This window comes from Vicugna pacos, chromosome 32 (genome assembly GCF_048564905.1).
Source record: "Vicugna pacos chromosome 32, VicPac4, whole genome shotgun sequence".
NCBI classification, from domain to species: Eukaryota; Metazoa; Chordata; class Mammalia; order Artiodactyla; family Camelidae; genus Vicugna; species Vicugna pacos.
This window is the reverse complement of record NC_133018.1, coordinates 13,878,342-13,892,622: the sequence shown is the minus strand read 5'-3', so window position 1 is coordinate 13,892,622 and position 14,281 is coordinate 13,878,342. Positions and strand designations below refer to the sequence as shown.

Here is a 14,281-nt window from a genome sequence, read left to right as displayed (position 1 = left end):
TCAGTGGGACAGGTCATCAGACACTCTAGGTTTAGTAGATTCCGAGATATGGTGCCTTGAGTTGGGATGGGGTTCAGGGGGATGAACAGCAAACCTAGGACTCCTTCCTATTTTTTGGTAGGTTCCCTCTGGTGCTGGAGATCCCCACCCTTCCTCTCCCTCACACCCTAATGCCCCTTCCCTCACATCTTTTTCAATGCCTCCTCTATGGACAGATGCAACAAGACAGGGCAGCAACCAGAAGATATAAACAGCCCGCATGGTGGCACAGCACTGTCATCCCATTCAGGTCAGCCCTGCATAGCAGGGACCCAGGCCTGGAGGTACCCAAAGCTGAGTAAACAGAAGCAGGGACCTACCTGGCAGGTCTCAGGAAAACAAGGCGGCTACAGTGAAGAGTTAGCGCCATCTGTTGGTCATTTGGGGAACTGCCTTTCTGCCGCATTGGCTGCAAAGGGCAAAGGGCACCAGGAAACTTGCCCGCAGGGTTTCTCAGGCAAGAAGTTGCCTCCTTTTTGCCCATTAGAGCGCCCTGAGAGACCATCTGGTTCAGTTGCTCTTAACCTTTTCCACGTCTCAGCCTTCTTAAAAAGCCACCGGAGATTACAAATCCTCTACTCCAGAAAAATAGACTTGTGCTTGATTTTGATATAATTCCGGGTAGTTGGCCGTCCTCTGGTTAAGATTACTTTCTGAGACTAAGAGATGCCAAAGAGTTTGCCCAAGTTCACATGGCCCATTAGGGCGAGGCCAGGCCTGAGAGCCAGAAGTTCCAGCTTCAAATGTAGTGCTTCTTATGCTCAGGCTGCCTCTTTAAGCCTTAAAGGGCTCCTCCCTTTCTTCCCTGTCAGAATCCTTCCAACGCCTGTGGGATGTATGACCACTCAGCAGCCATGCCAGGTACTGTGGTACCCCCTCCCCTCCCTGGGGTTCTAGGCTCTCAGACAGCCCTGTTTCCTTCAGCCTGGTCCTACTGGCCCGCTACCCCCCAGAGTCCCCAGGGCCACCGTGGTCCTGAGCTGGGAGCCACAACAGGGATCTGATCGGCCACTGACAGTTGCCCTGGGATGAAGCGCCAAACCCCCGGACCTTGACCTGGGGACAGCCATCTCCAACGGCCCTCCCACAGGGCTATGCCTCTTATCCTAACTTTTCAAAACTGACCCACAGGCACCATCCCTCATAAGCACATCTGCGTGACTTCCCCAGCCAAGCATCTAGGGGTGGGGTGGAAAGCTGAATTCTTTTGCAGAATCAGAGGTCCTGGGTGCGTGGGGTGGGGGTGGGAGGAGTCGGGTGGGGGCTATTTAAGGGAGGGGATCTATGCCCAGAGGGAGCAGGAGAGGCACCCCCTGGGTCTTTCAACACCCTTTGTGGGCCTTCAACTCAGGACAGACAGGGAGGCCAAGGGGCATTGCCTGGGGATGGAGGAGTGTGCGGGATACTGAGTGATGGATCAGGGATGGCTGGGAGGGTTTAACGACGTCATGCACAGAGTTTTGTACACAGCTGATGGGTAATGAGGAAGAGCTATCATCATCGCATAGCTGGACCCCAGGAAGATCTTCATTCATTTATTCAACAAACATCTATTAGGTTTTGGGTTAGAACAGAAGTTCTCAAACTTGAGTGTGGAACAAGATCACGTAGAGAGCTTGTGCACAACACAGATCCCTGGGCCCCCACCTGAGTGTCTGGTTCAGCAGGGGTGGGGTAGGGGCCCAAGGACTGGCATTTCTAATAAGTTCCCAGGGGATGCAGAGGCCTCTGGTCCAGGAAACATGCTCTGGAAGCACTGGCTTCAAGTGACAAATGAGACAGAACTGCCATGCCCTTGTGGAGCTGTGTGATGAAAGGGAAGATGCAGGGTGCTGTGGGAGCTCAGAGAAGGGGCTTCTCCAAAGAGTGGATGTTGAGGCTAAGTAGACCTGGCTCAGCAAAGCATCAGAGGGCGGGGAAAGTTTGGTTAAACGCTTACTGAGAATATGCTAGGACCCCTCTCCCATCTCTCATCTCGTCCTCCCAGTCAATGAGAGGGAGGCCACAGTCACCCCATTTTACAGATGGGAAGCTGAGGCTCAGAGAGGCCAAGGACCAGTCCCAGATCACAGGGTGAGAAAGCAGCTGCCATTTCTCTGGAGGAGGCGGTCAGCAGCCACACCCCCTCTGCTGCTTCTGCCCTGCACCCCCCTTGCCCCACTCCCCTGGGGGAGCTGCCGCCTTGGCATGGCTGCAGGCCCGGCCAGCCGCATTCTGCCTGCCCCGCTCCGCCCAAGCCCTTCAAGTGTTTTCACTGCTGGGTGAATTCAGCAGATGCCTTTCAATCGCAGCCTATTAAATTAGCCCCTCTCTGCAGCCAAAAGAAGATAATTATGTTTTCATTAGCCCTGGATAATGTATTACCCCCTCGGTGGCAGCAGGTCGGTCAACCTCCTCCTTCACTCTCCTCCACTTGGCTGCACCAGAGCGTTCGGCTCCCCTGGGCCCACCTCTCAACTGCCGGGTGGGGACCGGTTAGGGTCCAGGGCCGCAGAGAGCAGGGAGAGGGGACGGCCTTTCTCCAGCTAGGAGAAGCACTTTCCCACCTACCATCCACAGGGATGGAGGCTGTGGGCCCAAGAGAAGAGCCTGTGACCATTTATGGAGACCTTGTTCTGTGCTGACCCCTGGCTGGGTCTTAGCTGCTTGAGTCCCACAGTGCTCCTGGAGAAGGTGGCACTATCGGTGTCTCCATCGGACACCGAGGGGGTCCTGGTGGAATCAGGTTAGAGTGAATGCCCAAGCATTCTTGAAGGTAGGAAGACTTGAGAGGGCACCACGCCCGAGGAGCTTTTGGGGGACTGGCCCTCTGAGTAGTCTGAGGGTCACCACGTGGCTATGAGGCTCTGGTCTTTTAGTGCCAGTTTTTGAAGCCCTTTGGGGTCACTTCCCAGCACAAGCAAGGCAGGGTGGCCCGGACGCTAGACACTCCCCTGCCACCCCAAAAGAGGGCTCTAACATCGTCTCAGTCTTTCTCCACAAGGCGGCAGTGGGGAGGCAAGAAGATCCCACCTTGGGGGTCAGTAGTACTGAGATCTGATGGCTGCTTTTACCACCAATTAACTGGAGCAAGTCATTTTGCCTCTCTGAGCCTTCGCTTTCCCTTCTGTAAAATGGGAATGAAAAAAGCAATCATCCCTTAACAATTTCTATGATGAGCCAATGGGCTATGCCTAGAAAACACTTGGCTTGAGACTGGCAAAATGAGGACTCGAAACAAGAGAGCCGTTGTCCTCTCCACCACGACAACCAGTGCTGTCACTAGTCCCCTTAATCCTCCGGAACCAACCAGACTAAGGGACTGACTAAGAGACTGTCTCTGTCTCTCTCTCCTCCTCTTTTTCTGCCTCTTCTTCCCTCCCTCTCTTCTCCCCTTTTATTCTCTCTCTCTGCCTATCTCTCTGTGTCTCTTTCACACACACACACACACACACACACACACACACACACACACACACACACAGGACCCCTCATGGTAACTGACTCCCTCCCTGGGCTGGGAAACCCTATCTTCCCAAACTGCTGTCCTGGAGCTGCATTCCCGTACTTTGTTCTCAACTGCACCAGGACACCTGCTGGCGAGGACAGAATTAGGGGAGTGGGATTTCTGTCCCCCTCTCCCTGAAGCAAAGCCAACTCTGTCTTTTGTGGGCACAGTCCAGCCTTGGCCCTGACCCCACTGTCTCGTGGCTGCCGATCCCATACCAACCACCCTTCTCCCCAGATCAGAGCAGCTGGTGCTCCAGGAGAGAAGGTGCCCCCACCCCGGGCCAAACCCACACAGGCAGGGACACACAGTAGCTGTTTTGAGCAGGTGAACGGCCAGCCCAGTGGAAGAGCAGCTTCCCTTCCTCTGGCTTCCTGCTTTTCCCCAGTTGCCATGGTAATTGAGGGGAGCAATGTTCTGAGTCTGACTCTGACACCACGGAAGCCCAGCACTCAACTTTGAAATGGTTTGGGCAGGGGAAGCTGGGTCTAGCTGGAAGGACACAGCTCCAGCCCTGCTTCCCTGGGATGCTCCATCCAGCCTTTACGTCCCCGTTCTTATTCTCATCACCGTTATTCTTATTTTGGGCTCCTGTTTACTGAGCATTTACTATATGTCAGACACTGGGCCAGGGGCTTTGCCGGCATCACCTCCTTATAGGCATCTTCACAATGACCCCAGGCCCATTTCACCACTGGGGAAAACTGAGGCTCTGAACCTTGTGCTGCATGGCACAGTCAGGAGGTGGCAGAGCCCTGGGGGCTGAGGGGGTATTTCTTGTGTCTTCTTTCCGGCGTGTTGAAGACAAACAGACCTCCACACATGTCCTCCTCCACCAACTTCTCCATTCTCTCCTCCCATCCTCATCCTCCACACCCCTCTTCCTGCCTCCAAAGTCACACCCCTTTCTCCCGTGCTTGTCTTGCAAGACGATCTGAAAAGCATTTATTAGTGACAAAGAGTGGTGCTGGTGGGGGATTCCTCTTTGCGGCTTTCCTGCACAGCTCAGAGCCTGAGTGGGCTTGCTCCCCTCAGCTGGGCTGGGAGGGGGAAGATGAAGGCTCCCAGAGCCAGGTGCAGAGAGAGAGAGAGAGAGTGTGTGTGTGTGTGTCTGTCTGTCTGTCTGAATTCTCTCTTTCCTTGGTTTTCTCCCATTTCCCCAAGAGCGAGTGAGCAGCAGCAACAGTGAAATGCAAAATCCTTTGCAATCTGCCCAGGAAAAGACAGCTTTTGAGCCGGGTTTATATGGTTACCCATATGTTAGGGCCCCTAAGAAAGAAAGGAAAGCTTGGTTCTCTGCATCCGCCCCTCCTCCCAGCCCAGCCCTGGGCCTCTCCCTGCCTGCAGGTCTACCAGGCTACAGGTGAGCCTGTCCCCTCCGTCCTTCCTCCTCCCCAGCTGCCAGGCCTGAGCGCTGCTCCTCCAGGGAAGACCAAAACAAGGCAACATCTCCAGAACTGGCTGCCTCTCTCCCTGTCTCCCACCCAAGAGCCAGGCCCAGAACTCAGGCTCCTGGGGCTTCCAGCCCTGTGCGGCATGAAAGCCTGTGCGTTCCACTGTCCCATTAAGTAGTGTTATCCCAACCCTGATGTAGAGGCAGGAATAAGCAACCCTTCCTCTCGTGAGGTCCTTTCTGCCTGCTGAAAGAGAGCTGCCCTGTGGCTACTACATTCAGCCCCCTCCAGGCTCCCAGAAATTGTCAAGGGGTGTGTGTGTGTTTGTGTGTGTGTGTGTGTGTGTGTGTTTCCTGATAGAAAAAAATGGAAATTAGGTTATATAAAAGATGTATGCTTTGGAGCCCAGAGCGGCTCTTTTAATGAGGGTTGCGACGTCTCCCGCCCCACACCCATAAACCAGCCGGGTTGGACGTCACCGCTAATTCGTTTCAGCGATGATAGGATAAAGGAGGGACATTAAGAAATAAATTCCCCCTCACGACCCTCGCTGAGCTCACGGCTCCGTCCCTACATATTTACGCCGCGTTTCCAGCCGCCGGGCGAGGAGCTACTTAGCGCCGCGGCTCCTCCGCGGGGCGGCCAGGCGGCGAGTGGCGGACGGGGTGAGCCGGGGCGCGCGCCGGGGAAGCCCACAGCCTCCGTCCCGAACTTGGGTTCGCTGGGGCAGAGGGAGGGGAGGGGACCTGCGAGGGGTGGGAGGGGACCTGCGAGGGGTGGGGGCGCGGCGAGAGGGGGCGGGGAGGGATCGGAGAGGCACAAAGCGGCGGGGAAGGGGGAGGGACGCACGCGGCTCCTACCCAGAGGTGAGTGGGTGCGACTGGCGCCTTCTAGCCGCGCGGGGCGGCGGACCGGGAGGATACGGAACCCCGAGCGCCGCGGCTGCGGGCGCCCGAGAGAAGGAGGAGGAGGAAGAGACGGAGGAGGAGGAGGAGGCGGGCTGGCGAGCGGACCAGCGGGCGGGCGGGTGCGCAGCGCGAAGAGGCAGCCTCGGCGCCGCCTGGCTCGGCGTCAGGTGAGTTCTCGGCCCCGGCGTCCCGCGTCCCTTCGCCGTCCCCTAGGGCTCCTGGCTCCCGCGCCAGCCCTCAGTGCGCGCGGGGAGGCGCGAGGTTTGCGCGCGTCCCAACTTGGTCCCGGCGGCCTCATTCTCCTCCCAGCGGGCGGCCCCAGGCCGAGGGCGCCGGTCCCGAGGCTTGACGCGCTCCAACTTTGCAGGGACCCGCGTCCGTCTTCCGCCGCGCGCTCGGCTCCGCGCTGCGCGCCTGCGGTAATGGCGGCCCCTTTGGCACCGCGCGCTACTCCCCGCGGGCAGCCGGAGGCTGGGGGACGCCGGTCCCGGGGGATTGTTGCACCTGCCCGACCTCAACTTTCAGCTTTCCTCCGTGCCCGGCTCTCCCGAGGCACGGCCGCCTCGAGCCCGCCGTAATGGCGGACTCTTGGCCCCGCTCGCCACCCGCGGCGGGGGGCCTGAGGCTGGGAGGGCTCTGTTCCTGAGGGACGTTGTTGCTCCCGCCTGGCTTCCAACTTTGCGAGGATTCTTACCGCGCTCCCGGGAATGGCGGGGCCGCCTGCACCTCTTACTTCCTGCGTCCGGGCGGGATTCGGGTGCAAGAGCACTGGCTCCCAGAGCCTAGGAAAGTTGGTCGAATGAGGCTCTAGGGCTCCGGGACGGGCTAGGGGCTCACTCCCCTGGGATTCAGGGCTCTGCAGTGTACCGCGCACGAGCAGTGGGTTTGCGTTCAGGTAACTGAGGGTCGGAGCAGGGTCCCCCATGAGATCCAACTTCCAGGGACACCCGAGGTGTCCGTGGGCCCGAGAGTCCGGACAGGGTTCTCCGGACTGTGCCCTAGAGATCTCGAGCCCCTCGCCTCCACCCCAGGGCACTGTGGCCGAGGCGCCCGCGGCTCTCGGCTCGCTCGGACCGCGCTGTCTGGGGCGGGCACCCGGAGAGGAGGCGCGCACCGAGAAGGCAGCAGAGCGAGAGCAGATAGCTTCCGAGTGACACCCCTGGGTTCTAATCTTAGATTTACCCTTTACTTGCTGTGTTGCCTCAAGTTAGTCCCTTTACCTCTCCAAGCCTCAGTTCTCTTGTCTGTAAAATGAGGGAAACAATACATTTCTCGTGCGACTGGACTGTCGTGGGGACCTTAAAAATCACAAATGTGAATGTAAAGCCCGAGGCAAGCGCTCAACACGCGGGAAATGTTGCTGGTATTTTATTATTATAACGCCCCGGAATGGATCTGGGAGACTAGAGGGTCGGGAGTTTCCCGCCAATAGGAACCAGGAGTCTGCCCCTTAGGGTCCCCAGGCTGCGTTGGATTGGGCGTGCACGGGACCCAAGTAGCCCCGGGAAGACTGGCAGGTGAGACCTCTCTACTCCCATAACCCAACTCAAACCCTGAGCTCAGCCCCAGAAGAGCGCCCAAGCAGCCACAGAGGGAGTGTCCCTGGGCAGAGGTGTGTGTGATGCTGGGAGGGCACCCAGGACCCATCGTCTGGCCTCTGGTGGCCCAGTACCTTGGAAGAAAGGAGGAAGGAGCTTACTCCTCAAGCTAGTCCCCCAGAGGAATGAGGGAAACTTCCCCATTTCTTCCACATTTCTCTAATTGGGATTGCAGCAAACACACTGAGTTCATAAAGGTACAAGGGAGCGTTGATTTTCCCCACTGATATTTTGAACTTTAGGTAAAACTGAGAAGGAGCCTCTTGTGCCCCAGCCTGCAGGGCTGCCATCCATTCTCCTCTGCTCTCAGGCATCTCAGCAGAGAGATTTGAGAAGCCTTGACATGTGTCCAGAGGGAGTCATCCTGTCCCACCATTTCCACCCTCCCACCCGTCCTTTCCACGAGTTTCCAAGAGCACCCATAAGGGCACACAGCTTTGTGTTGTCTCCAAGGTGCTGTTGCACACCAGGTATCCCAGGAATACTCTAAAAACCTCCCCCACGTCACCAGCACAGCGATCTGAAATCCCATTTTGTAGCTTTGGAAACTGAGGCAGGGCGAGCCAAACGCTCCACCCCTAATCACCTATCTGGTAAGTGGCGCGACTCATAAGCAGTCTGTGCTCCTGCCTTGGCACCGACAGACCCATTTCTTGATACACCTGCACAGCTGGAGGCTACCCCAAAATCCCAGTCACGAAGGGAAAGAGTAGGCAACATAGAGAGATCTGGTAAGGACCCTTGATTGAGGCCAAGCTTAGCTCACTCTATGCATATGTGACCCCTATCAGAGCTTCAATTCCATTATCTGCCATATGAGGACAATAACTTCCACAAGGGATTGTTTTGAAGATTTTGTGATAACGTATGTCAAGAGTGTTCTGGAACAGTACTTTAATGCCAAGATTGGTGATTATAGAAGAAAGAGAACCCCAGAGGGAAGTCTCCTGTGGCACCATTTGAGGCCAGTAGCGTGGATGTGGTTTCCAGACCAGCCTGTTGTTTGTTCTTCCTACGTCTTCGTTTTCCCCAAATGGCTAAAGCCAGCCCTCCCCGCAACCTGCCACGTTGCAAAGGCTTTGTCTTCTTTGGGAAGGACCTCCCCAGAAAGGGTGCAAGGCTAGGAGTGGCGTGGTGGGGTAGGCTGCTCCCTGAGGGTCTCTGCAGCCGAGCTGCAGGGAGCTGTCCAAGGTACCACCAGGACAGTGATCCAAAAACTTTCCCACTGGTGGGGGTGCTAATTCCCTAGACTGCAGGAAGACTTGGGGAGCAGTTCATGTGGGTGCTGTGAGCACATGCAGGTCCGTCCGTGCTGCCTTCTTGGGTGTATGTTCTGGTGTGTCTTATGACAACAGTCAGTATGTCGCTTGTTACTCAGGTTCTGGGGTCTTTGCATGCGTTATTGAACCTTGGAATGTGGTAGAGAGCTTCAGGCAACAATTGTGCCCGTTAGAACTGGGGCTTTTTCCTACTAGCAACCAGAATGCTCAGAAGTTGAATTTGGCATTCCAGGAGAAATTTTCATCTGGCCCTTTGAATAAAGGGGCATGCTTCCCACCACTGGTCAGTGTGGGTTTGTGTAGTTAACACCACAAAGGCTGCAACAACTATAAACACGGCCATTTTCCTCATTCTAATACACAACAGCATTTGGACATATCTAAACTGTCAGATGCCAAAAACATCAGCCCAGGGGCCATCAACATCTGAATCCACCAAGAAGTTGGTTAAAAGCAGAGATCCCATCCCAGATCTAATGAATCAGTGTCCCCAGGGAAGACTTGAAGTTTCTATGTTTTTAACAAGACTTCTCCAGGAGATTCTAATGCCCTCAGCTTTTGTTGAGCACCCTTATTTTACAAATGGAGAACCCAAAGCCCAGAAAAGAGGCATCACTTGCTGAAAGTCACACAGCACCGTACTGAGAAAGCTAGGATACAACCTTAGTGCCTTGACTCTTTGCCTGGTGCTCATTTATGATAATGCCATGTTTACTTCAGTGTAGAGAAGCCCCACAGATTCTGTACTTAAAAGAAGTTTAATTTCGTCTCTCTCCTAGTTGTTGTCATAGATTGGACAAACTACTCAGGAAAGAATGAGCATGATTCCCCCACCGTGACCTTGCTGTGCATTAGCCCTGAGTCCTATTCTAACGTTGGGCATTAACTCCGTTGGTTGATCCATCTGTCTTTTTTAGGGAGGAAATTCCTTTTTAAAAATAATCTTATGGGTATAATTTTGGGAGCTAGATAATCACAGGAGCTAATAAATCCTGTCTACCTATCATTCATTTCACCAGAGCCATTGGTTTGGGCTCATTGCAGCTGCCACGTCAGTCTGCACCCAACCTTTGTTAAGTCCTACATATGTTTATGCCACTTACATGCCCGTTCCTAGGGAAGGAGAATGATGAACAGGACTCTGCAATGCTGGAAAATTGAGTCCATGTGAATCTATTAAATGAAAAGGATCTAGCAACAGAAAATGCCCCTAAGTCCCCAAGGAAAGTGCAGCTAACGGGGTGCAGCAGACGTCGATCTTGGCATAGTTGTATTTAGCGAGGATAAGCCAAAGACGAGGAGCAGCTACGTGTGGTTCTGCGGCAGACGTCAGCACATTTGTCAGATGTGTAATGATGAGTGATAAAAGGCAGACCCAGTGCCCGGCCCCAAGGGCAGGTGCCAGGATTAAGGTGGTGTGAGCCCTGCTCTGACAAAGCCTGCAGTCTGGTTGGGCAGGGGTCCCTGAACAAACCCTGTACCAGGCTTGAAGTCTGCACAAGAGAGACAGAGGTGAAATGTTTCTGCAGCACCTAGGATAAGTGACTGGCAGTATGAGGGAGGACTTCACAGAGGAGGCAGCAGCAGAACTGGTAGCCTCCTGATCTGTAGCACCCTCTCAGTGACAGGGTCTCCGATGCCAAACAAGGTCTCCAATGCCGAACTGGGTCCAGTGCAGCCAGGTTGAAAGGCAGAGCAAACAGCAAAAATCAAATGAGGATGTCATTTGGGGAAGCGTCTGATGCCAGGCTCTCTGGCACTTGTGGATTCTGTGACTCGGGGTGAGTGAGTTAGCCTCTCTGAACCTCAGGCAGGTCATCCATTAAATGGGGGCTATAACTACTGCATGGGGTTGTTAGAAGGATTGAGTGAGACAGTGTAAATGTAATTCTGGAAAGGGGACAGACAGCATCAGGCCTGTGTCAGTGATCAGAACAAAGAAAAGAAATGCAAAAAGGAGAGACCCCTTTAGTTAGCCAGCTCAGATAGGCCCCTTCCACTCACTCAGCCCCACTCTTCTCATCTATGAAATGAAGGAGCTGGAATTCAAGGGCAACTGCATTTGGAAGCATGCAGATACGTTCTGTCTGTCTGGTACAGGGTTTGTGTTTTGGTTTGGTTTGATCTGGTCCGTTTTTGTTGCCTTTAGATCATAGCCCCCCACCATTAAATATTGTTTATGTCACTTGCCTGCTTTGAGACATTTCAGTTTACGACCCCTGGACTAACTTTCCTCCACGATCTTTTCCACCTTACGTTCTATGTCTCGCCTGAGAAAAACAGTCGCCCCACTCTCATCCATCAGTGTCATTCGTGATTTCTGCTGACAGCTCCTAAAAGAAAGCTTGCTCTGTTAGGATTGAAAACAGATGCCCTTTGCAGGGGCAAAATCTCCATTTCCAGCCTGGCTAATGTTTTCTTTTTCCCCACCTCCGATTTGTGTACTCTGTCACCTACCTCATAAGATCATCTCTTCTCAAATGGGATCCCCAGAAAACATGGACCTTCTTTTTAGTCATCTGGAGTCTTGAGCTAAAGTCACCTAAAAGAAATTCCACAGATTTTTTCAGGGATGTCCAAAAAAGTGTCTCAACTTTTGCCAGAAACTTTTACCCACCAGCATTAAATAATACTCAGGAATCTCTTTACTGAGAACCTGATGGCTAAATTGCTACCTTGGGGGTTAAAGAGGTGAGCCATTCTAGGACCCGTTTGCAGGTAGAGGTGAAGAAGGGAGCTGATGAACTCAAAAAGCTTGCCTGGCTTCAGACAGTGTCAAGCAGCCAGCGTCTCTCAGCTAAAGGATTTCTTGTCATAAACAAGTCAGGGTGGCCACTTTTTCATTTAACAAGCAAGCCCTGAGCCCCCAGTTCTGTGCCAGACCCCGCATAGAGGGTGGGGCAGAAAGAAGTGGAAAGCACTGTCCTTGCCCTCAAGTAGCTCCTGGTGTCCGAGAAAGGGATCCACTTGCCCATAGCTAGAATGCAATGGGGCAGGTGATGTGAGCAGATCCATCCTATTTGGTCGCTGAAATAGCCATGTGGATCGCCTTGTGCTGTATTTCATTCCAGGAATTTTTAGCCTAAAAATGTAACCTACAGGGATAAATCAGAACAGTACTCGAGAGCAACTGACATATTTTGGGCAGGTTTTTCTCTTTGATTTTTGAAGCAGTCTCTTCGCTCTGAAATATTCAGTAAGGAAAATGAAAACCAATTATATTCATGTACCAGAATTCAGGTAATGAGAGGAGTCAATAACACCTATGTGCTAGTTTATTAAGATCAGTCTTAGCTGAAAAGACTTCAGTTTGTCATTTCTCCCCTGATCTCTCGGTAGTCACTGAACTGAAATCCCTTGATTTCACACAATGCATGCTATAAAAGGATGAGACTGGATGGATTTTTTTGGCCTGATATTTTTATTGTTTTTGATTATTTTTTAACAAACACGCAAAACTCCTACATGCAGATAAATGTTGTTTCCTTAACTACTGTCTTCAGTGCCCAGGACTTCTTGGGCGTCCCTTCTTCAAGACTTGCCTTCAGAAGTTGTATTTCTTTTCTGAATCTCACCACTGGTACTATCTCATCGGGCTTTGAAGAGTTCATTTGCTTTTCAGAAACAGCAAGAATGCATTGGGAGCCACGTTTTTGCGGTTAAAACTGGTGGCTACATTGAATGAAACCACGTGGCGACTTCCTTTGGAGGAGGGCTCTTTTTAAAAACAATACTGTGTAATCAGATTGGACTTCTTGTCTGGTTCTAAACTCGTGCCTGAGTCAATCATTGTGTCCCGTACACCTCATCTTGAGACTCTAGTGATAGGAACCAGCCCCCATGAAGCCAAATATCTTCCCACTCAAGAATTCCTTGACAGTCTGTTTCTGTGCAGTAGACTGACTTTTCTCCTGAGCAGTGGCGATTAGATTTACTCCTTTGGTTGCCATTGTTTAAAACACAACCTTAAGTGAATATTTGGTGAAATTTTGCAAGTATTATTAATTTTCTTAGGTGTAATGATGGTACTGTGAGTTCTGAGTGAAAGTATCTTTCGTCTAGGATGTGCATGCTTAAGAAGCCTCATGACATCTGCAACTTATTTTCAAATGGTTCCATGTAAGGATGAGAGAGAGTCAGAGAGAGATGATAGATAACAGATATGTAAGGAGGTAGGTAGGTGGGTGGGTGAATGGATGAATAGATCATTGGAAGGATGGATGGATGGATGATAGATAGATGAATGGAGAGATAGGTGTTAGGTAGATAGAATGAGAGAGAGAGATGATGGATGGATGAATGGATGGACAGATGGATAGATAGATAGATAGATAGATAGATAGAACAGACAGGGCAAATATGGCAAATGCTAATAATTGTTGAATATACTTAGAAGTTTATAGGTGTTATTATATTGTTCTTTTAAATTTTCTGTGTTTAAATATTTCACAATAAGATGTTGGGTGGCAAGAAAAGCATTAGTTAGACTTTCTTCTGTAATTAAAATTTCCCCAGTTTCTTAAGAGAATAATCTTCAGCCTCCCCATCTCTATCCCCACTCCCCCCACACGCATATACGTATACTCATAAGCACCTTTTTTCCTGGAAGAAGTAACCCTGCAGTTTAGCAGAATGTCACTGTTTTCCATGGCAGACTTTCTTTACATTTTTCCCCTCAGCATTTTAATTAGGGCTGTGAGTCACTGTGCTTTATGAAGGCTGGTGACAATGTCATTTACGGCTGTTTAGCATCCCAGTCGAGCCCTCTTCCACAGTGCTCATTACATCACAGGCACTGAGCGGTGAGCCGGCGACAGTTCCCTCTGTCAGCAACAGAACAGACTCCGGGCCTCTTGAGGAACTGAGAAATGAGCTGGAGGTTCGTCCCTGGAATATCTTCCAAACTTGCCTTTTTCACCACTGGCTTGGTAGCCAGGGCGTGCCTGAAGGTGTTTGAGCTCCCAAGGGTGACTCAGAATTGCAGCTTTGACATCCTTTGTAGTGTCAGCAAGCTTTTCTCCCAGGCACGGGGGTCTGACTCGCCATGACATCATCTCTCGAATATGAGGTGATGCAGAGGAGGCAGTGTTCTGGCCAAGCTGGATTCGAATCCAGCCACTACCCCTTATTCACTGTGTAACCTTGGGCAGGTTATTTCATCTCTCTTGAAACGTCCTTTTCCTCTTCTGTAAACACGAGGGATGACTGCACTTCACTGGGTTACTGGGACCATTAAATGCTTGGCTCATACCTGGGTGCTCTGTATGTCTATAGTAAGAATGCGGATGGCCATTCAGATGAGGCAGTTTAGACATGCTATGCCCTTCACCATAAGCTTACTTCTAATATTCCTTATCCCTGGACTCAGAGTGCAGTGAGGATGAAGATTTGTCATTCGGGGTCCAAGCAGAAGGTACCTGCAGCTGCAACACTTTATTCCATGATAATTTAATAAAGGAATTATTCAAGGACATGGTTTGAAACACCAACAAGAGAGGGCAAAGTATCCAGAGATTTGCAATAAGGGAAGTGATGACCATCCCTGCCTGATGAAGCAGGGGGAGGAAACAGTGTT

The 14,281-nt window shown here is 52.0% G+C and overlaps 1 protein-coding gene across 1 annotated transcript in view; it reads left to right on the top strand.

Moving 5' to 3' along the window:
• The first annotated feature begins 5,892 nt into the window (after positions 1 to 5,892).
• NOS1 (nitric oxide synthase 1) overlaps positions 5,893 to 14,281 on the top strand; it is a 105,510-nt gene continuing 97,121 nt past the window's right edge. The window contains exon 1 of the mRNA XM_031670011.2: positions 5,893 to 5,995. The gene's annotated coding sequence lies outside the window, so the exon portion shown is untranslated. The remainder of the gene's footprint in view (positions 5,996 to 14,281) is intronic.